Genomic DNA, 23,284 nt, shown 5'->3' on the forward strand with positions numbered 1-23,284 from the left:
TGTATTGTTTGAAGCAGTAGAAGATTGTCTTTCCTGTGCTTTCCCAAATGATTTGACCTCTCAGTGTGGTCTGATACTGAATTAGACAAGTTCTATCTCTCTTTTCTTGTTTGAGTGAACTCCAGGAGATGGTGATGGACAGGGAGGCCTGGCATGCTGCAATTCATGGGGTCACAAAGAGTCGGACACGACTGAGCGACTGAACTGAACTGAACTGAACTGATCTCTCTTTTCTTATGGGTCATAATTTGTTACTCTTGGGCTTAATGTTTTGATTTTTTAATAAACCCAACACTTTAATTCTAGTTCTGGGCTTTGTCCAATATGCAAAAGCCTTTGCACACCATACTCCATAAAGCCTGAGCGGGTCAGAAAAATTCATTCTCTTATTCTGGATAAACTTCTTCATGTGATTTAAGCCTGAGGACACTATATTTTGTTTCACTGTACTGTGACTTTGCCACTATAACTTAAGATACTAATCATCAGAGACTTAATTTGCTTTATCATCAGAGACAACTGCCTGTTTTACTTATTATTTTCTCAAAGGTATGTGAATATATTTGCATTTATTTAAAAATGAACTTAAGAAAATGAGTGAATTATGAAAAGACAAAATATGGCTGAAACATGAAACAAATAAAAGGGTGATTTCATATAATTGTAGTAAAGAAAACTGAATGGAACAGCAAAAACTGACTGAAACATGATTTATAATATGAGTAATTAAACTTTTATGACATGAATTAATAATTTAGAAAAGACCTTGACTCAAGAGAACATAACATATAATGACCCAGAAATTTCTGGCAGATAGGAGATGCTTTGTTATAATGTGTTATGATTAGAAATTAGGTCCCCTTAGGTATGAACACTATCCTTTGGGATGGTTGTATTCAATTTGGTTGGAAAAGGCTGGATTGTTGAATAAAAACTGGAATAAATGGCCATCTATCTAGAAGGAAACTAAGTAGTTCCTTCTCTGACACATCTTTTAAAAAGGGACTAAAGGCCCTGGTGTAAAAGTGAGCAATCCATTTTAGATGCATATATAAAAATCCACAATGCAACTACATTTTTACTGATACTAGAAACACAGAGAGTTTTAAACTCAGATTTCGTCCATCTCTGTGCTATTGGACATTCTCTGCCTGTTCCTTCTCTGAGATGGGGGTCTGTCCTGTAAATTGCAGGATGCTTAGAAACATCCTTGCCCACCACTTATTCTTCATCAGTGTGACAGCAAATAATGTCTACAAATATTGCTCAAAAAACCCTGGGGGACACAATTATCCTTGGTTGAAAAGCACAGTATTAAATTAAGACTCGAAATATTTTTGTAGCAGTGATAGAATAGTCACTCATGGATAAATAATGTTACAGACCACCAAATGTGTGAGTCACACAGCCACATCATGTGATATTATATAGATACTAAAATAATAAACCAACATTATACTGGTTGATTGGAAGCAAGTCCCTGAGGTATTATTTAGAATGAAACAAGTGAGGGACAAATTGTAGAAAACATTAAACATAACGACTATTTGTCACTAAAATATAAAGATATAAAATATAAAGACCTTTTATGATATATTCATGATGGTGTTGATGCATTTGTGTAAAAGTATATAAGTGTATTTAAGAACACATTTTACAAAGATGTTTTTCAAAACCTAAGAACTTATAGAACAAATTATATTGGTGAGAGTGCAATTATGTAAAGTGTATTGTTTCCTGGGCAATGTGCTATGTGCTAAGTTGATTCAGTCATGTCTGACTCCATGCAACACTACGGAGTGTAGTTTGCCAGTAGCCTCCATCTGTCCACAGGATTCTCCAAGCAAGAAGACTGGAGTTAGTTGTCACGCCCTCCTCCAGGGGATCTTCCCAACCCAGGGTTTGAACCTGCATCGCTTAATTCTCCTCCATTAGCAGACAAGATCATTATCACTAGCACCATCTGGGAAGCCCCTTTATGAACAATAGAACATAATAAAATTGAATGAAAATCTACAATTAACTGATCAAAAGACACAAAAGAGTAAAAATTTAACAATATTACATGGATCACAAATTCAAGATCAAACTGCCAAAGATTTGGAAGTGAAACAATATAACAGAAGAACATTTACAATGTAAGGAAGGAGGAGTATCTAAATTATAATTTTATCTTAAATGTAGATAGCAGAATTCAAATATGCTTATAGAATATAAGACAAATGGTAAAAAGTTAAGGTCAGGTGATGCAACTTTTAGGAAAAGATTTAATGAGAAGGCCAAAAGGAATAATAAGGAGTAACAGATGAGAAACTCTTAATAGAAGTAAATATGTATAAGAAATTATCACCACTAAGGATGCTGAAGAACTCTCACTTCCCTTTCTTGCTTACAGCAAGAGTGGACACATTAAAAATATTAAAGTAATTAAATTATTACAGTAAGAAAAATAAGAATTAAAAGCAATGCACGGTATGTACTGTGCAGCATGATGACTATAGTTCATAATGCTTTTTTTTTTAGCATAATTTAAAGTTGGGGAAGACTCTTGAGAGTCCCTTGGACTGCAAGGAGATCCAACCAATCCATTCTAAAGGAGATCAGTCCTGGGTGTTCTTCGGAAGGAACGATTTTAAAGCTGAAACTCCAGTCCTTTGGCCACCTCATGCGAAGAGTTGACTCATTGGAAAAAAACTCTGAGGCTGGGAGGGATTGGGGGCAAGAGGAGAAGGGGACGACAGAGGATGAGATGGCTGGATGGCATCACCGACTCAATGGACATGAGTTTGAGTGAACTCTGGGAGATGGTGATGGACAGGGAGGCCTGGCATGCTATGATTCATGCAGTCGCAAAGAGTCAGACACGACTGAGTGACTGAAGTGGACTGAACTGAAAGTTGCTAAGAGACAGTATATCCTAAAAACTCTCATCACAAGAAATAAATTGTAGCTATTTGTGGTGATAGATGTTAACTAGGTTTACTGTGGTGATCATTTAGCAATAAAAACAAATATTAAACCATCAAGCTGTGTACCTGTAACTCATATACTGTCATGTGTCAATTATACCCAAAATCTTTTGGAAAAGAAATGAAGAGAATGGTGGTATATAAGACCAACAAAATTTATCAATTCATGTACAATCCCCACAAATACATCTATGCATATATAAAAGAACTAAATCACAAATTTAAATTTCTTGTGAAAAAATAATTCTTTCTATCAAAGAATGCAATTTTAAAAAGGAATAACAATACTCTGATACCACTATATAAAACAAAATAGTTATAGAGAGTTTTTTAATAGAGAAACACTGCATGGCTAACAAATCCATAGATAGATTTAGCCTCACGGATGAGATAGTTGCAAAGTAAACCTCACTAGCATACATCTTTTCACTTAGGTAACTATTTTTTTTTTTCCTTATGTGCACACAAGGGTGAGAGAAGATACTGTAATGTGTGTGTTTCCTACACAGCTATTGAAAATGTGTATTTGCAAACAGTCATTAGTTTAGATCTTTCTCCTCTATGTGGATGCACAGTCTAATATGTCCCTTCTTACAATAAAATGAAATGCCCTCATCTCACTGATCGACCCTCTACAGTTAATGCCCTATTTGTCTACTCCTGTTAATTAGAAGAAACTTAGACTCATGTCCCACTTTTACTGGATGCAGTTTATACCTCCCATTCATTCTTTTGTGGGCTTCCACTAGCATGATTTAATTGTCAACATTGTCACTCACGTTTTCAGGTGCACTGCTCCTTTTCCAGCATCATAAACAAATACATTTTTATTTATGTACCTACTTTATTTAGGAAACCCAGCAAACAAACTGCAGTGACCTCTGCAGGCTATGCTAGATTGTGACCTCTGTGACCTCTGGTACATTCCTGGCTTCCATCCTCTCTGATCCTCTCTTGCAGTGTCTGTGGAGCTCTCAAACTCACCTGTTTGGGAACTCTGTGAGGGAGGTTTCCCTGTGAAAGTCAAAATTTCCCCCTAAGTAGCTGGCAATGCAGACCAAAGCTCTGTCTCCCCACAAGACGGCAATAAGCTTTGGCCTTTCAGCCAGATGTAGGATTGCAAAAGCAACAACTATGTCCTGTCCAACCAAAGAGGCACAGGCTGAGGGACTGCAGCAGATGGGTTATTTACATCTTTCCACGTCGGTTCATTAGACATGCTTTTCTCTTGTTACATCAGCCTCTAAGTATGTGATATTCCCTGGTGACACTGGTCTGGACAAAATGGATTTTTTCTTCTGATTCTCTGTTCCTAAGAGACTCCATTATAAGATATGTAAATTCAGTTTTGTCATTCTTTCTCTGTTAACTCTTCTGCTTCCAAAGCTCTAAGGTTTCTGACACCTCATCACATCCCTGAGTTAAAATTGTCTCAAAAACATAATATTGACCATTGGTCTTGAATAGGTCCTTTGGATCTTCAATGCCTTGATTTGTGGTGGACACACAATCCCAGAAATGTCTGACTATTGCCCTCTTCAAAACAAGGGATAACTTTGCTTCTTTAACATAAAACTAACTTGGGTATTATGACTTTTGGTTTCATGAAAGTTTTGCAAAGCCAAAAAATTTCCTACTTATGTCAGAAATTAAAGAACCCTACTGCCATTGCAGGAAAAGTAAGAGATGTGGGTAGTATCTCTAGGTCAGGAGGACCCCGTGGAGGAGGGCATGGCAACCCACTCCAGTATTTTTGCCTGGAGAATCCCATGAACAGAGGAGTCTGGAGGGCTATAGTCCATAGCATCACGAACAGTTGGATACAACTGAAGTGACTTAGCATGCATGCACCACTAGCTTAGCATATTATAAAGACTGTCTAATTTAAATTTTACTATAATATATTCTATGAAATAGTACTTTTATGAACTCCTTTCGTCATTACAGAAATGTAATTTACAGGATAGCACCCAGTTCTGTAATAGTCTACAGCGTTAAGGTGAGAATATTTATTCCAGAGTAGCATTTATCTAAATTCACTATTCCTAAAAATTGCCAGGGATTGTAGTTTAAGTTCAAATTATTTTTCAGCAGGTCTGATCAGGGGCCCACAGACCCTTCATTTCTAACAAGATGCTAAGTGTTGCTGCTTCAGGTCCTCATCTGTGAATCACAGTTTGTGTAGCAAAGAAGTGGTTCTGTGTTAGATTCAGTTATAGCTAGATTTAGGTATTCGACAAAAATCTTCTCTGTATGTAATTTTGTAAACAATTCAGGATGTCTTTTGTTTGTTTGTTTTCTTTTATTTTCTGGCCACATGGCATGTGAGACCTTAGTTTCCCAACCAGGGATAGAACCCAGGGTCCCCTGCATTGGAAGCACAGATCTTTAACCACTGGACCACCAGGGAAGAGCCTTCCATGTATGTAATATTGAAAGATAAGATTTTCACTTAATTTCATAGGTAGTGATATATTTTGTATTGATTTACATAAGTATGATTAAGTGACATAAAATAATTTGTGTTAGAAAAAGACTTTGCAGTAAGCAGAATAAGATCTTCCAAAAGAGGTCCACATGCTAAAAACTTTGGAGTATCCTACCTTACATATATGGCTTAATTACAATCCCTGATGAAATACAGTTCATCTTGATGTAGGAATATTAGCACAGATATGCAGATTGGACTAGTATAATCACAATAGATTTTCTAAATGTGATTGAGAAAGGAAGAAGAACTGGAGTCAGACATTTAAAATTGTAGGCATGTGGATTTGAAGACAGAGGAAGGACCATGAGTTAAGTGATGCTGGTGACCATTAGAAGTAAAATATTAACAGGACATTGAGTTTATTCTCTCTGGATCATAGAGAAGGATCACAGAGTTGCAGACATCTTCATTTTTGCTCAATGAGACTTCATGATTCTTGTTTCATAGAACTTTGGGATCAGATAAGATCAGATCAGTCGCTCAGTCGTGTCCGACTCTTTGCGACCCCAAGAATCACAGCACACCAGGCCTCCCTGTCCAACACCAACTCCCGGAGTTCACCCAGACTCATGTCCCTAGAGTCAGTGATGCCATCAAGCCATCTCATCCTCTGTCGTCCCCTTCTCCCCTTGCCCCCAATCCCTCCCAGCATCAGAGTCTTTTCCAATGAGTCAACGCTTCACATGAGGTGGCCAAAGTACTGGAGTTTTAGCTTCAACATCATTCCCTCCAAAGAAATCCCAGGGCTGATCTCCTTCAGAATGGACTGGTTGGATCTCCTTGAAGTCCAAGGGACTCTCAACAGTCTTCTCCAACACCACAGTTCAAAAGCCTCAATTCTTTGGTGCTCAGCCTTCTTCACAGTCCAACTCTCACATCCATACATGACCACAGGAAAAACCATAGCCTTGACTAGACGAACCTTTGTTGGCAAAGTAATGCCTCTGCTTTTGAATATGCTATCTAGGTTGGTCAAAACTTTCCTTCCAAGGAGTAAGTGTCTTTTAATTTCTTTTTTTTTTTAACTTTACATAATTGTATTAGTTTTGCCAAATATCAAAATGAATCCGCCACAGGTATACATGTGTTTCCCATCCTGAACCCTCCTCCCTCCTCCCTCCCCATACCATCCCTTTGGGTCATCCCAGTGCACCAGCCCCAAGCATCCAGTATCCTGCATCGAACCTGGACTGGCAACTCATTTCATACATGATATTACACATGTTTCAATGCCATTCTCCCAAATCTTCCCACCCTCTCCCTCTCCCACTGACTCCATAAGACTGTTCTATACATCAGTGTCTCTTTTGCCGTCTTGTACACAGGGTTATTGTTACCATCTTTCTAAATTCCATATATATGTGTTAGTATACTGTATTGGTGTTTTTTCTTTCTGGCTTACTTCACTCTGTATAATAGGCTCCAGTTTCATCAACCTCATTACAACTGATTCAAATGTATTCTTTTTAATGGCTGAGTAATACTCCATTGTGTATATGTACCAAAGCTTTCTTATCCATTCATCTGCTGATGGACATCTAGGTTGCTTCCATGTCCTGGCTATTATAAACAGTGCTGTGATGAACATTGGGGTACACGTGTCTCATTCAATTCAGGTTTCCTCAGTGTGTATGCCCAGCAGCGGGATTGCTGGATCATAAGGTAGTTCTATTTCCAGTTTTTTAAGGAATCTCCACACTGTTCTCCATAGTGGCTGTACTAGTTTGCATTCCCACCAACAGTGTAAGAGGGTTCCCTTTTTTCCACACCCTCTCCAGCATTTATTACTTGTAGACTTTTGGATCGCAGCCATTCTGACTGGTGTGAAATAGTACCTCATAGTGGTTTTGATTTGCATTTCTCTGATAAGGAGTGATGTTGAGCATCTTTTCATGTGTTTGTTAGCCATCTGTATGTCTTCTTTGGAGAAATGTCTATTTAGTTCTTTGGCCCATTTTTTGATTGGATCATTTATTTTTCTGGAATTGAACTGTAGGGGTTGCTTGTATATTCTCGAGATTAGTTGTTTGTCAGTTGCTTCATTTGCTATTATCTTCTCCCATTCTGAAGGCTGTCTTTTCACCTTGCTAATAGTTTCCTTTGATGTGCAGAAGCTTTTAAGGTTAATTAGGTCCCATTTGTTTATTTTTGCTTTTATTTCCAATATTCTGGGAGGTGGGTCATAGAGGATCCTGCTGTGATGTATGTCAGAGAGTGTTTTGCCTATGTTCTCCTCTAGGAGTTTTATAGTTTCTGGTCTTACATTTAGATCTTTAATCCATTTTGAGTTTATTTTTGTGTATGGTGTTAGAAAGTGTTCTAGTTTCATTCTTTTACAAGTGGTTGACCAGATTTCCCAGCACCACTTGTTAAAGAGATTGTCTTTAATCCATTGTATATTCTTGCCTTCTTTGTCAAAGATAAGGTGTCCATATGTGCATGGATTTATCTCTGGGCTTTCTATTTTGTTCCATTGATCTATATTTCTGTCTTTGTGCCAGTACCATACTGTCTTGATAACTGTGGCTTTGTAGTAGAGCCTGAAGTCAGGTAGGTTAATTCCTCCAGTTCCATTCTTTCTCAAGATCGCTTTGGCTATTTGAGGTTTTTTGTATTTCCATACAAATTGTGAAATTATTTGTTCTAGCTCTGTGAAGAATACTGTTGGTAGCTTGATAGGGATTGCATTGAATCTATAAATTGCTTTTGGTAGTATACTCATTTTCATTATATTGATTCTTCCAATCCATGAACATGGTATATTTCTCCATCTGTTAGTGTCCTCTTTGATTTCTTTCACCAGTGTTTTATAGTTTTCTATATATAGGTCTTTAGTTTCTTTAGGTAGATATATTCCTAAGTATTTTATTCTTTCCATTGCAATGGTGAATGGAATTGTTTCCTTAATTTCTCTTTCTCTTTTCTCATTAGTAGTGTATAGGAATGCAAGGGATTTCTCTGTGTTGATTTTATATCCTGCAACTTTACTATAGTCATTGATTAGTTCTAGTAATTTTCTGGTGGAGTCTTTAGGATTTTCTATGTAGAGGATCATGTCATCTGCGAATAGTGAGAGCTTTACTTCTTCTTTTCCAATTTGGATTCTTTTTATTTCTTTTTCTGCTCTGATTGCTGTGGCCAAAACTTCCAAAACTATGTTGAATAGTAATGGTGAAAGTGGGCACCCTTCCCTTGTTCCTGACTTTAGAGGAAATGCTTTCAATTTTTCACCATTGAGGATAATGTTTGCTGTGGGTTTGTCATATATAGCTTTTAATACGTTGAGGTATGTTCCTTCTATTCCTGCTTTCTGGAGAGTTTTTATCATAAATGGATGTTGAATTTTGTCAAAGGCTTTCTCTGCATCTATTGAGATAATCAAATGGTTTTTATTTTTCAATTTGTTAATGTGGTGTATTGCATTGATTGATTTGCGGATATTGAAGAATCCTTGCATCCCTGGGGTAAAGCCCACTTGGTCATGGTGTATGATCTTTTTAATGTGTTGTTGGATTCTGATTTCTAGAATTTTGTTAAGGATTTTTGCATCTATGTTCATCAGTGATATTGGCCTGTAGTTTTCTTTTTTTGTGGGATCTTTGTCAGGTTTTGGTATTAGTGTGATGGTGGCCTCATAGAATGAGTTTGGATGTTTACCATCCTCTGCAATTTTCTGGAAGAGTTTGAGCAGGATAGGTGTTATCTCTTCTCTAAATTTTTGGTAGAATTCAGCTGTGAAGCCGTCTGGACCTGGGCTTTTGTTTGCGGGAAGATTTTTGATTACAGTTTAAATTTCTGTGCTTGTGATGGGTCTGTTAAGATTTTCTGTTTCTTCCTGGTTGAGTTTTGGAAAGTTGTACTTTTCTAAGAATTTGTCCATTTCTTCCACGTTGTCCATTTTATTGGCATATAATTGTTGATAGTACTCTCTTATGATCCTTTGTATTTCTGTGTTGTCTGTTGTGATCTCTCCATTTTCATTTCTAATTTTATTGATTTGATTTTTCTCCCTTTGTTTCTTGATGAGTCTGACTAATGGTTTGTCAATTTTATTTATCCTTTCAAAGAACCAGCTTTTGGTTTTGTTGAATTTTGCTATGATCTCTTTTGTTTCTTTTGCATTTATTGCTGCTCTAAGTTTTAAGATTTCTTTCTTTCTACTAACCCTGGGGTTCTTCATTTCTTCCTTTTCTAGTTGCTTTAGGTGTAGAATTAGGTTATTTATTTGACTTTTTTCTTGTGTCTTGAGGTGTGCCTGTATTGCTATGAACTTTCCCCTTAGCACTGCTTTTACCATGCTCCACAGGTTTTGGGTTGTGTATTTTCATTTTCATTCGTTTCTATGCAAATTTTGTTTTCTTTTTTGATTTCTTCTGTGATTTGTTGATTATTATGAAGCGTGTTGTTCAGCCTCCATATGTTGGAATTTTTAATACTTTTTCTACTGTAATTGAGATCTAATCTTACTGCATTGTGGTCAGAAAAGATGCTTGGAATGATTTCTATTTTTTTTTGAATTTACCAAGGCTAGACTTATGGCCCAGGATGTGATCTATCCTGGAGAAGGTTCCATGTGCACTTGAGAAAAAGGTGAAATTCATTGTTTTGGGATGAAATGTCCTATAGATATCAATTAGGTCTAACTGGCCTATTGTATCATTTAAAGTTTGTGTTTCCTTGTTAATTTTCTGTTTAGTTGATCTATCCATAGGTGTGAGTGGGGTATTAAAGTCTCCCACTATTATTGTGTTATTGTTAATTTCTCCTTTCATACTTGTTAGCATTTGTCTTACATAATGCAGTGCTCCCGTGTTGGGTGCATATATATTTATAATTGTTATATCTTCTTCTTGGATTGATCCTTTGATCATTATGTAGTGACCTTCTTTGTCTCTTTTCACAGCCTTTGTTTTAAAGTCTATTTTATCTGATATGAGTATTGCTACTCCTGCTTTCTTTTGGTCCCTATTTGCATGGAAAATCTTTTTCCAGCCTTTCACTTTCAGTCTGTATGTGTCCCCTGTTTTGAGGTGGGTCTCTTGTAGACAACATATGTAGGGGTCTTGTTTTTGTATCCATTCAGCCAGTCTTTGTCTTTTGGTTGGGGCATTCAACCCATTTATGTTTAAGGTAATTACTGATAAGTATGATCCCATTGCCATTTACTTTATTGTTTTGGGTTCGAATTTATACACCATTTTTGTGTTTCCTGTCTAGAGAATATCCTTTAGTATTTGTTGGAGAGCTGGTTTGGTGGTGCAGAATTCTCTCAGCTTTTGCTTGTCTGAAAAGCTTTTGATTTCTCCTTCATACTTGAATGAGATCCTTGCTGGGTACAATAATCTGGGCTGTAGGTTATTTTCTTTCATCATTGTAAGTATGTCTTGCCATTCCTTCCTGGCTTGAAGAGTTTCTATTGAAAGATCAGCTGTTATCCTTATGGGTATTCCCTTGTGTGTTATTTGTTGTTTTTCCCTTGCTGCTTTTAATATTTGTTCTTTGTGTTTGATCTTTGTTAATTTGATTAGTATGTGTCTTGGGGTGTTTCACCTTGGGTTTATCCTGTTTGGGACTCTCTGGGTTTCTTGGACTTGGGTGATTATTTCCTTCCCCATTTGAGGGAAGTTTTCAACTATTATCTCCTCAAGTATTTTCTCATGGTCTTTCTTTTTGTCTTCTTCTTCTGGGACCCCTATGATTCGAATGTTGTAGCATTTAATATTGCCCTGGAGGTCTCTGGGATTGTCCTCATTTCTTTTAATTCATTTCTCTTTTATCCTCTCTGATTCATTTATTTCTACCATTCTATCTTCTAATTCACTTATCCTATCTTCTGCCTCTGTTATTCTACTATTTGTTGCCTCCAGAGTGTTTTTAATTTCACTTATTGCATTATTAATTATATAGTGACTCTTTTTTATTTCTTCTAGGTCCTTGTTAAACCTTTCTTGCATCTTCTCAATCCTTGCCTCCAGGCCATTTACTGTGATTCCATTTTAATTTCAAGATTTTGGATCAATTTCACTATCATTAATCGGAATTCTTTATCAGGTAGATTCCCTATCTCTTCCTCTTATGTTTGGTTTGGTGGACATTTATCCTGTTCCTTTATCTGCTGGGTATTCCTCTGTCTCTTCATCTTGTTTAAATTGCTGAGTTTGGGGTGTCCTTTCTGTATTCTGGCAGTTTGTGGAGTTCTCTTTATTGTGGCGTTTCCTCGCTGTGTGTGGGTTTGTACAGGTGGCTTGTCACGGTTTCCTGGTTAGGGAAGCTTGTGTCGATGTTCTGGTGGATGGAGCTGTATTTCTTCTCTCTGGAGTGTAATGAAATGTCCAGGAATGAGTTATGAGATGTCTATGGTTTTGGGGTGACTTTGGGCAGCCTGTATCTTGAAGCTCAGGGCTGTGTTCCTTTGTTGCTGGAGAATTTGCTAGGTATGTCTTGCCCTGGAACTTGTTGGCCCTTGTGTGGTGCTTGGTTTCAGTGTAGGTATGGAGGCGTTTGATGAGCTCCTGTCAATTAATGTTCCTTGGAGTCAGGAGTTCCCTGGAGTCAGGGTTTGGACTTAAGCCTCCTACTTCCAGTTATCGGTCTTATTTTTACAGTAGTTTCAAAACTTCTCCTTCTATACAGCACCATTGATAAAATATCTACATTAAAGATGAAAAGTTTCTCCACTGTGAGGGTCATTCAGAGGGGTTCACAGCGTTACATGGAGAAGAGAAGAGGGAGGAGGGAGTTAGAGGTGACCCAAATGAGATGAGGTGGAATCAATAGTGGAGACAGTGGGCTAGCCAGTAGTCACTTCCTTATGTGCACTCCACAACTGGACCACTCAGAGATGTTCTCGGAGTTAAACAGAGAAGAGAAGAAGGAGGAAGGAGACAGAGGTGGCTAGAAGGATAAAAGGGGGAAATGAAAAGGAGGGAGACAGATCCAGCCAGTAATCAGTTCCCTAAGTGTTCTCCACCGTCTGGAACACACAGATATTCACAGAGTTGGGCAGAGTAGAGAGGGGTTAGGGAGGAGATACAGGCGACCTGGTGGAGAAAACGGAGAGTCCAAAGGGAGAGAGAGCAGTCAAGCCAGTAATCTCGCTCCCTAGTGAAAAATGGGTCCTGAAGATTGGGTTCTTAAAGGTACAAAATTGGTAACAAATACATAAAAGCAAAAATTAAAAATCTAGAGTAGAGTTTGGAATTTCAAAAATGCGATGTTAATGAAAAGAAGAAGGAAAAGAAAGAGAGAAAAAACGAACAAACAAAAACAAACAAGGTCGTGAAAATTCTAAAGAAACTACAGATACAAAATTGATAACTAATACCAAAAAGCAAAAATTAAAAATCTAGAGTAGAGTTTGGAATTTAAAAAATACAATGTTAATTAAAAAAAAGAAGGAAAATAAAGAGAGAAAACAAACAAACCAACAAAAACAGTGTCGCAAAAATTATAAAAAGAATACAGGTACAAAATTGATATCAAATACCAAAAAGCATCAATTAAAAATCTTGAGTAGAGTTTGGAATTGCAGATATATGATGTTATATAAAAGAAGAAGAGAAAGAAACAGAGGGAAAAAAAGTCACAGAAATTATAAAAAAAAACTATAGGTACAAAATTGATAACATATACAAAAAGGCTAAAATTAAAAATCTAGAGTAGAGTTTGGAATTTCAAATATACGATGTTAAAGAAAAGAAGAAAAAGAAAAAACTAAAACATGGTCAAAAAATTATAAAATATATATATGAAGTTTGCTGAAGAAGAAAAAAAATAGGGTCTTTTTTTTTTTTGCAAACTAATAGGTTATAAAAGTGAAAATTAAAGGACAATAGAGGACTTAAAATTTAAAAAAAAATTAAAAAAAAAGAACGAAAGATTGATCGTAAAAATAGTAAAAATATATCTAGGTCTTTCTCTGGTTTTGTTGTGAGTATTGTGGGTTCAGTTCATTTTTGGCTAGTTCCTTGGTCCGACTTATATTTCTCAAGATCTATAGGCCCCTTCCTATGTAGTCCGTAGTAACCACAGGGTTTTAATCTATGGCCTGTAGCTTCCAAGGCGTTTCCCTCTGTTATAGCTTCTTCTGTTTGCTGGTCTCTTCAGTGTCTGGTTTCCGCCCTGACCCAAAGGGGATGGTGAAGGACACTTTTTTTTTTTTTTTTTTAATTTAGGCTCACTTGTTCAGTTGCACTGTGGGGAGGGAGGGAGGGATGCTGCAAACAAACAACACTGGCATGCGCACGCAGTGCCTCAGCCACACTGGGTCTGTCCCAGCTCACGGCGCATGTAGCCTCCCTGCCCACACTGCTCAGGCTCTAGGTTGTTCTGCCGGGAACAATCCGAGGCCGGCCCTGGGCTGACCTCCCAGGTCCAAGCCACTCAGGTTCAGGCACTCGGGTAGTCCTCAGAGGTGCAGACTCGGTTGGGCCTGCGTTTTGTGCTCTTCCCAGGTCCGAGCAGCTCAGGTGATGAGGTGTTTGGTGAGCGCCAATGCTGCGACTTATCGCCTCCCCGCCACTCGGTTATCTGGGTGTAAAACCGGCGCACCTTCTCAGGCAGATGTTGACTGTCCAGACCCCCAAGAAGTTTTAGTTAGCAAAGAAGCCTGCTTACAGTTTTATAGATAGTGTCTCTCTGGGGCTGCGATTGCCCCCTTCTGGCTCTGGCTGCCTGTCACCGGAGGGAGAAGGTCTGCAGCCGGCTATCTCTGTTCAGTCCTTTGTTCCATGCGCGGGCCTGGCGGTGTCTTAGGTTAGGGCTGGCTTTTCACATGGTAGATATCCCACAGTCTGGTTTGCTAGCCCAAATTATTTTGCTCAGATAGCGCTCAGGACATTTGGGCTAGATTCTTACTCTAAGCGACGCAGCCTGCGCCGCGCTTCCCTGCCCAGCCCCTGCTTGCTAATGCAGTGTGCAGGTGTCCGCGCTGCTTCTCCGCTGGGGGAGTTACCGTAGGGCTCGTAATCTGCCGGTTTTAATTCTTTATTTATTTTTCCTCCCTGTTATGTTGCCCTCTGTGCTTCCAAGGCTCGGCACAGATTCGGCAGTGAGAAGGTTTCCTGGTGTTTGGAAACTTCTCTCTTTTTAAGACTCCCTCTTTTGTCTCTTTTTTTGTCTTTTATATTTTTTCCTACCTCCTTTTGAAGAGTTGGGCTGCTTTTCTGGGTGCCTGATGTCCTCTGCCGGCATTCAGAAGTTGTTTTGTGGAATTTACTCGACGTTTAAATGCTCTTTTGATGAATTTGTGGGGGAGAAAGTGTTCTCCCCGTCCTACTCCTCCGCCATCTTGGCTCCTCCCCAGTGTCTTTTAATTTCATGGCCGCAGTCACCATCTGTACTGATTTTGGAGCCCAGAAAAAAAAGTCTGACACTGTTTCCCCATCTATTTCCCATGAAGTGGTGGGACCGGATGCCATGATCTTCGTTTTCTGAATGTTGAGCTTTAAGCCAACTTTTTCACTCTCCACTTTCACTTTCACTTTCATCAAGAGGCTTTTGAGTTCCTCTTCACTTTCTGACATAAGGGTGGGGTCATCTGTATATCTGAGGTTATTGATATTTCTCCCAGCAATCTTGATTCCAGCTTGTGTTTCTTCCAGTCCAGCGTTTCTCATGAAGTACTCTGCATATAAGTTAAATAAACAGGATGACAATATACAGCCTTGACGTACTCCTTTTCCTATTTGGAACCAGTCTGTTGTTCCATGTCCAGTTCTAACTGTTGCTTCCTGACCTGCATACAAATTTCTCAAGAGGCAGATCAGGTGGTCTGGTATTCCCATCTCTTTCAGAATTTTCCCAGTTTATTGTGATCCACAATAAAAAGTCAACGGCTTTGGCATAGTCAATAAAGCAGAAATAGATGTTTTTCTTGAACTCTCTTGCTTTTTCCATGATCCAGCGGATGTTGGCAATTTGATCTCTGGTTCCTCTGCCTTTTCTACAACCAGCTTGAACATCAGGAAGTTCACGGTTCACATATTGCTGAAGCCTGGCTTGGAGAATTTTGAGCATTACTTTACTAGCGTGTGAGATGAGTGCCAATTGTGCGGTACTTTGAGCATTCTTTGGCATTGCCTTTCTTTGGGATTGGAATGAAAACTGACTTTTTCCAGTACTTCTTTTAACCTGCTAGTATTGTAATTTGTTAAAGAAGCAATAGGAATCTAATATAGATATTTGTCCAATCATATGCTGTTCCTGCTAACATATTATATCTAAGATGGTAAAGAATCCACCTGCAAAACAGGAGACCTGGGTTCCATTCCTAGTTGGGGATAATCCCATGAAGAAGGGAATGGCAATCCACTCCTGTATACTTGCCTGGCAGATTCTAAGGAAAGACCGTGCATGGAATTCCAAAGGCCAGACGTGACTGAGCAATTCACACACATTAATTTTAACACATACTATTCCTAGGAGCTGAGTTTAAGTTTTTGATTCTAACACTGAGCTTCCTTATAAAGTCATTATATGTTAAACTCATATCTTAAACAGGAAAAAATTTCCGTCACTCTGGAGAGATTTTGCCCCCTTAGCTTGTACAGAGAATTTCACTTTGTCTAAATGTAAGTATGGTTCTGACTATGAGAGATTTGGAATTTAAGGTAGGAAAAGTAAATTATTATAAAAATTAAGATCACACATTCTACTTTAAATCTTTGTGTTCTGCATTAACATGTTGCTCTGGAAAAAAAAAATCTTTGTGTTAACATTTCTATATTTTTTCTAAATCATGTTTATTCCAGCATCCATTTTCTTTTACTTCTAACCTTCCAACTGTCTCTCATGTTTTCTTTCAGCACAGTGGGTGGGGTTACAAGTGAAATGGTACATGCACATCTATGTGCATGTGTGTGTTTATTTCAGAGAGGTATATGCAGACATGTTTACACATATACATATTCCTAAACCTGAACAATGTTTGTTGATTCAGCAAAGTGTTTCTATACATTTCTTTACTTCCTCACAACATCCAAGTGAAGTTAGGATTGATCATCTCACATTTCCTTCTGAAAGATAAAACTGAGGCTCAGAGCATTTCCATTACTAACAATAATTTTACAAAGAGATTAGAATTTATTGTGGATCTTTTAAAATTATACGCAAATGGAACCACGTAATATACTTCTGGTTTTTGAAATTTATTTACTTTTTATTTTTTTATTTATTTTAATTGGAGGCTAATTACTTTACAATATTGTATTGGTTTTGCCATACATCAACATGAATCCACCATGGGTGTACACGTGTTCCCAATCCTGAACCCCCCTCCCACCTCCCTCCCCATACCATCCCTCTGGGTCATCCCAGTGCACCAGCCCCAAGCATCCTGTATCCTGCATAGAACCTGGACTGGCGATTCATTTCTTATATGATATTATACATGTTTCAATGCCATTCTCCCAAATCATCTCCCCCCCCCTTCCCCCCACAGAGACAGAAAGACTGTTCTATACATCTGTGTCTCTTTTGCTGTCTCACATACAGGGTTATCGTTACCATCTTTCTAAATTCCATATATATGTGTTAGTATACTGTATTGGTGTTTTTCTTTCTGGCTTACTTCACTCTGTATAATTAGAAAATTGCATATTGGAGCACATGTATACCTGTGACTGATTCGTTTTGATGTTTGGCAAAACTAATACAGTGTTTCAGGTTTAAAAATAAAATAAAATTAAAAAAAAGAAATATAAAGGATTATAAATACTTATGAACAATAAATTAGATGACCTATACGAAATGGCAAAACAAACAAACAAACAAAAAAAAAACTACTCAGACTGACTCAGTTTGAAATAGAAAATCTAAACAGACTTCTAACAAAGATTGATTCAGTAATAAATTTTTTCTCACAAGCAAAATAAATAAATAAATAAAAATGTGTAGTTTATTATATGTAATTACACTCTAATGAATTAGTTAAGAATTAAAATTTTATGGCTGTGCATTATTATGGGTAGTATGTCAAGCACAGGCAGTTGAATCACACTAAAGTTGGTTAGAGAGAGCTTCTCTAACTGGGAAGAAAGCAAAGTGATATATATGGATTTAGGAACAGTGAAATTTAAATATAGCAATTAACATTTGAGAAATCCAGTTTTTTTTTTTATTAACTTATAAAGATTGTTGTTCAGTTGCTAAGTGATGTTCAACCCTTTGTGACCCCATGGACTGCAGCACACCAGGCTTCCCTGTTCTTTGCCATCTCCCAGATCTTGCTCAAATTCATGTCCAATGAGTCAGTGATGAAATTCAACCATCTCATCGTCTGCCACCTCCTTCTCCTTTTACCTTTAATCTTTCCCAGCATCAGGGTCTTTTCCAATGAGTTGACTCTTCGCATCAGGTGGCCAAAGTATTTGCACTTCAGCCTCAGCATCAGTTCTTCCAGTGAATATTCGGGGTTGATTTCCTGTAGGACTAACTGGTTTGATCTCCTTTCAGACCAAGGGACTCTCAAGAGTTTTCTCCAGCACCACAGTTGGATAGCATCAATTCTTTGGTGCTCAGCCTTCTTTATGGTCCAACACATCCAGTCACTGTACATGATAAACTAAAGACTAACCTACTTACATGGGGGCTCCCCTTGTAGCTCAGTCAGTAAAGAATCTGCCTGCAGTGCAGGAGACCCAGGTTCAACCCCTGGGTTGGGAAGATCCCCTGCAGAAGGAAATGGTGGCCCACTTGCTTGGGAAATCTCATGAACAGAGGAGCCTGGTGGGCTGCAGTCCATGGGGTTGCAAAGAGTCAGACACGACTGAAGGACTAACACTTACTTACTTAACCTATTCATGTAAAAGGAAGAAATTGACATAAAGTTGTTCAAGACAGAAGACCACTACAACTGCACACACCATTGTGGAGGAGCCTTTAAAACACAAAACAGAGTCTGACAGTTGACAGTAGACCCATGAGGAAACAATCATAACTCAGATCAACTCCCCATCATAGAAACTCATTAGGTAAAAAATAGATTATACTAAATCATTGCTTTTAGAATGACTTAGTATATAGCAACAGCTAACTGATACAATAATCCAAGTGAACAGAACTGAGGGGAATTATAATAATAATATAACAATATATAACATATAATAATATGTTGCTTTTTTCCAGGCAATTGTTGTGTTGCTATTTTCTACATAATAGCATTCATGATTTCTCTATTATTCAAGTTTATCGTAACAATTTTATTCAAATGGGATTCCATTTAGATTTCCTTGTAGGTAAACAAGAAAAGCTAAACCTATTTGTGAGAAATTTGTACGTTTATCACAGGAAAGTGAAAAAGCAAAAGTCGCTCAGGCATATCTGGATCTTTGTGACCCCCATGGACTATACAGTCCATGGAATTCTCCAGGCCAGAATGCTGGAGTGAGTAGCCTTTCTCTTCTTCTGGAGATCTTCCCAAGCCAGGGATTGAACCCAGGTCTCCCGCATTGCAGGCAGATTATTTACCAGCTGAACCACCAGGAAAGCCCAAGAACACTGGAGTGGGTAGCTTATCCCTTCTCCAGTGGATCTTCCTAACCCAGGAATCAAACAAAGGTCTCCTGCATTGCAGGTGGATTCTTTACCAAATGAGCTAATCAGGGAAGCCCATTTATGACAGGCCTAGATGGGAATTTAAGATCTAGTGAGCCATAATTTGGAGATATATATATATATATATATATATATATATATATACACACACCATGTATATCATTTAAATATGATATTTATGTTGTTCATTCACTACTCTTTCATTGGTTATAGCAGAAATGGAAGGGGGGAATATTTCATCTAGAGCAGTGGAAGGAGTCATTTATTTGTAGGCAACAATGGAAGTCTTCAAGTAGAAAGATACAATTATGCCAAAAAATCCTTCACCCCAATGATAAACCTCTTTACAGAGAGATACTAAATCACGTACATCAATAAGTAAATGGACACCATGAAAAAATTGCTTGCAAATATATAGTCTGACACAAATTTTTGCTTCATCATACTTAAGGTCTTCTCTGACTCTAGGTCTTATGTCAAAGTCTTTACTGAAATTTCTGTTTCAGGTAGATGTCAATTAGAGACATGAATTTGATGCTCAGCTTTACCAGTAACTCCTATAGAGAATGTAGACACTAGGCTAAATAGAGAATAATACACTGTGAGGGAGTAAAATCAGATGGCTGTTTATGAAATACACTATCTGTTAACATCCACATTTTCTGAAAGAGCAATTATGGTAGTGACACTCCAAGGTATGAAGAACTAAAATGTGATAAACTGTAGTTTCATGTTTTACTCTCCAATGAAATTATGTAATTGGTTTGCTTACCTAGTGTTTTTCCATAGAAGTAACAAAATTCATGATTATTCTTTTAGCAAAAAGAAAGAACAATTACTCAATACAAAGTATATCATTTCAGAAGAATTTATTCTTAAGAAACGTGTGAAGCCTGATGAGATAAGTGGGAATTTACATATGTTTCATACCTGGTTTTGAATCAATTTGAGAGAGTAGAAAAATAATGAGAAAAAACTTAGAGAACAGCAAAGTTAATCAATGATGTTTTAAAAATTGTATAGGGAAGTTGAAATCATAGAAAGGGAAATATTAGGCTATAAATTGAGGAAGCAATTGTTATTATCACAATCTTATCAAAGAATCACATATCTGGCTATAAGGCTATGAGCCTTGCTATCATGGGCAGTTCTTCAGCCCAAGGGCAAATGGCCCTTTTATAAACATTTCCACCACAAATAATCTTTTCAGAGCCCTTTTTATGTATTTATTTCTCAGACTGTAGATGAAAGGGTTCAGCAAGGGTGTGACCACAGTGTACATCACCTAGGCGATTGTACTTGAATGTGAGCTGTGGGTAGCACTAGAGCTAAGGTAAATTCCTAAGGCTTTCTATTTTGTTCCATTGATTTATATTTCTGTCTTTGTGCCAGTACCATACTGTCTTGATGACTGTGGCTTTGTAGTAGAGCCTGAAGTCAGGCAGAAAATAAAAAGCCCAGAGAAAAATCCACGCACCTCTGGACACCTAATCTTTGACAAAGGAGGCAAGAATATATAATGGAGAAAAGACAATCTCTAACAAGTGGTGCAGGGAAAACTGGTCAACCACTTGTAAAAGAATAAAACTAGAACACTTTCTAACACCATACACAAAAATAAACTCAAAATGGATTAAAGATCTAAATGTAAGACCAGAAACTATAAAACTCCTAGAGGAGAACATAGGCAAAACACTCTCTGACATACATCACAGCAGGATCCTCTATGACCCACTTCCCAGAATATTGGAAATAAAAGCAAAAATAAACAAATGGGACCTAATTCAACTTAAAAGCTTCTGCACAACAAAGGAAACTATTAGCAAGGTGAAAAGACAGCCCTCAGAATGGGAGAAAATAATAGCAAATGAAGCAACTGACAAACAACTAATCTCAAAAATATACAAGCAACTCCTGAAGCTCAATTCCAGAAAAACAAAAGACCCAATCAAAATATGGGCAAAAGAACTAAATAGACATTTTTCCAAAGAAGACATACAGATGGCTGACAAACACATGAAAAGATGCTCAACATCACTCATTATCAGAGAAATACAAATCAAAACCACAATGAGGTACCATTTAACACCAGTCAGAAAGGCTGCTATCCAAAAGTCTACAAGCAGTCAATTGCTGGAGAAGGTGTGGAGAAAAGGGAACCCTCTTACTCTGTTGGTGGGAATGCAAACTAGTACAGCCACTATGGAGAACAGTGTGGAGATTCCTTAAAAAACTGGAAATAGAACTGCCTCATGACCCAGCAATCCCACTGCTGGGCATACACACCGAGGAAACCAGAATTGAAAGAGATACATGTACCCCAATGTTCATCAAAGCACTGTTTATAATAGCCAGGACATGGACGCAACCTAGATGTCCATCAGCAGATGAATGGATAAGAAAGCAGTGATACATATACACAATGGAATATTACTCAGCCATTAAAAAGAATACATTTGAATCAGTTCTAATGAGGTGGATGAAACTGGAGCCTATTATACAGAGTGAAGTAAGCCAGAAAGAAAAACACCAATATAGTATACTAACACATATATATGGAATTTAGAAAGATGTTAACGATAACCCTGTAAGCGAGACAGCAAAAGAGTCACAGATATATAGAACAGTCTTTTGGACTCTGTGGGAGAAGGCGAGAGTGGGCTGATTTGGGGGAATGGCATGGAAACATGTATGATATCATATAAGAAAAGAATCACCAGTCCAGGTTCGATATGGGATCCTTGGGGCTGGTGCACTGGGATGACATGGAGGGATGGTACAGGGAGGGAGATTGGAGGGGGGTTCAGGATGGGGAACATGTGTACGCCCGTGATGGATTCATGTTGATATTTGGCAGAACCAATACAATATTGTAAAGTAATTAACCTCCAATTAAAATAAATAAATTTAAATTTAAATAAATAAATGAATTTAAAAAAGGAAAAAAAAAATCCTAAGGCTGTAAAATATAATAGGGAGACAACCAAAAGGTGGGACACACAGGTAGAAAATGCTTTATATTTCCCTTGAGCTGATGAGATCTTACATGTGCAAGAAACTATTTTAGAGTAAGAGTAAACTAATACAATTATGTAAAGTTTAAAAATAAAATAAAATTTAAAAAATAAATAAATAAAATTAAAAAAATAAAAAAGGATACCAGCAAAAGGACCAACACCCATCAGGACAGCTGCTAAATACTTCACTATATTATTAAGAAAGTTGTCAGAACTATCAAGTTGTACCACTTGATTGAGTTCACAGAAAAAGGAGGGGGGGTTTGCATTTCTGGAAAGAAGGACAATCACAGCATTATTAAGCTATGTAGCAAGGATTGCAAGGCAATCAGCACCCAGGATATCAGAACCCAATACACAGAGGCGGGGGCTCATGATGACTGTGTACTGCAAAGGATGGCAAATGGCCACATACCAGTCATAGGCCATTACTGTCAGGAGAATGTCTAATTCTGCAAAGAGAATGTAAAAATACATCTGGGTGATGCAGGCTTCATAGCTGATAACTTTGCTCTATGTCTGGATGTTCCACAGTATCTTTGGGATGGTGGTGGAGGTGAAGCAGATGTCTACAAAAGACAGGTTGGAGAGGAAGAAGTACATGGGGGTGTGGAGGTGGGAGTATGGGCTGACGGCCAGGATTATAAGCAGGTTTCCAAACACAGTGATCAGGTACATGGTGAAAAAAAGTCCAAATATGAGGGGCTGTAGTTCTGGTTCCCTTGAAAGTTCCAAAAGAAGAAATCCTGAAATCTGCGTATTGTTACTTGGTTCCATGGGGTGGAGGTGACTACCAGGAAAAAGGAAAATAATGATAATTTTCACTCATACTGGTATAATTCAATAGCTTAAACACTGCAATTTCTATTTAGCCCTCAAGAAGTTTATGTTAATATTATATTTACAGATAAGTTCTCTTTTAGCATATTTGTGTATGTTTAGCCGCTTCAGTTGTGTCCGACTCTGTGCGACCCCAAGGACCATAGCACACCAGCCTCCGCTGTCTATGGGGTTTCCCAAGAAAGAATTCTGGTGTGTGTTTCCATGACCTCCTCCAGAGGTTCTTTCCAACCCAAGGATTGATCCTACATCACTTGAATGGCTACTGCCATTGCAGGTGCATTCTAAACCACTGAGTCACTGTGAAAGCCCCTTGAAGGTATACTTCATTTCATTTCTGACTAGGAATTTTTGTCTCATTCTCATCACATTTGTTAAGAGTTCATATATTCTAGAGTTTTAATGTGATATTC

General features: G+C 37.9%; 1 pseudogene; it reads right to left on the bottom strand.

Annotated features, from left to right (window-relative positions):
• Positions 1-20,152: 20,152 nt before the first annotated feature.
• On the bottom strand, positions 20,153-22,808 carry LOC102410030 (annotated as a pseudogene).
• Positions 22,809-23,284: the final 476 nt, after the last annotated feature.

The sequence above is a fragment of the Bubalus bubalis genome, chromosome 9 (assembly GCF_019923935.1).
Source record: "Bubalus bubalis isolate 160015118507 breed Murrah chromosome 9, NDDB_SH_1, whole genome shotgun sequence".
NCBI lineage: Eukaryota > Metazoa > Chordata > Mammalia > Artiodactyla > Bovidae > Bubalus > Bubalus bubalis.